Genomic DNA, 1,132 nt, shown 5'->3' with positions numbered 1-1,132 from the left:
AAACGAATGAATACTAGTCCGTTCACATTCAATTTCTTCAGCATCTATCATTTAGCCACTTCAATATATGGCCACGAACAATTGCAATATTTTCATCAGTCTCTCCGAACAACTATGTATGCAACATTCCATCATAGATCTTGATGGTTTTGTCCTCAGCCTTGGACAATTCATACAATTCCCTGCTCACATCTGGATCAGTAATCACATCTGCATTCCCATGTAAAGCAATAAATGGAAGCCTAACATCAGTCAATTTTCTACTAACATAATCTGTCACACGAAGCAGTTCAAGAACTGTGCCTAATCTTGGTTTCCCTAGATATCTCATGGGATTCATAGCAGCAATAATTTTCTTTTCTGGGACCGTGGGACTTTGACAGATTTTTCCATCAAATCAGCAGTTGGCACAATGGGCAAGGTGGGTGCAAATCTTGCAAAAATTGTTAAGATTTCTGGAATAGGACACTTAGTCCTGACTTTTTCACTTATTTTACACATGGGGGCTATAAAGATTGCAACTTTGAAGAAACAGGTGTCTTGAAATGGATTAGTAAACAGATTGCTCCACTCATTGACTCACTGTACAAGAATCTTGGGAGGTTTTGCAAAATTGGATCTTGGGTTAGAATACAGTTGAAGAATGAGATGCAGTCATCAACAACAAGGTCAACATTGGGGACATAGGCCTTGAGGCCTTGGGAGAGGCCATGGCCCTGTAAGTCAAGGGCAAAACAGGCAAACCCATTTTGGGCTAGGAAGATTGGGATGGCCTGAAAAGTCCAGCTGATGTCATTGCCATAGCCATGGACCATACAGATGATACCACGCGGAGGGGTGGATGAAGGGGGTTGCCAAGATCTGGTGAATAGTGTTAGGCCTCTGGGAGAGGTATAGTAAGATTTTGTTGACTTGATGCCCTGTTCATTGTAATACTCTTCCTCTTTTGTGTTGCCCCGGTAGAAGGGTTGGCTCTTCTTTTGCTCTTCCTCTATTTTGTGCTCTCAGTTCCTGGGAATTAGGTATTTTATTTGGGGTGTTTTGGGAATGAGATTCAGTCCGTTTTCAGTGGTAGAGGTGTCCTCTGATTGGTGAAAGTCTTTTCTAAGCCTTTGACTTGGGTTCTGGGTAA

At 42.0% G+C, this 1,132-nt stretch overlaps 1 pseudogene; it reads right to left on the bottom strand.

Moving 5' to 3' along the window:
- Nucleotides 1-37: 37 nt before the first annotated feature.
- On the bottom strand, nucleotides 38-991 carry LOC111389833 (annotated as a pseudogene).
- Nucleotides 992-1,132: the final 141 nt, after the last annotated feature.

Source organism: Olea europaea, unplaced genomic scaffold, assembly GCF_002742605.1.
Source record: "Olea europaea var. sylvestris unplaced genomic scaffold, O_europaea_v1 scaffold6262, whole genome shotgun sequence".
Taxonomy (NCBI): domain Eukaryota; kingdom Viridiplantae; phylum Streptophyta; class Magnoliopsida; order Lamiales; family Oleaceae; genus Olea; species Olea europaea.
The sequence above is the reverse complement of the archived record's forward strand: the minus strand, read 5'-3'. Positions and strand labels throughout refer to the sequence as shown.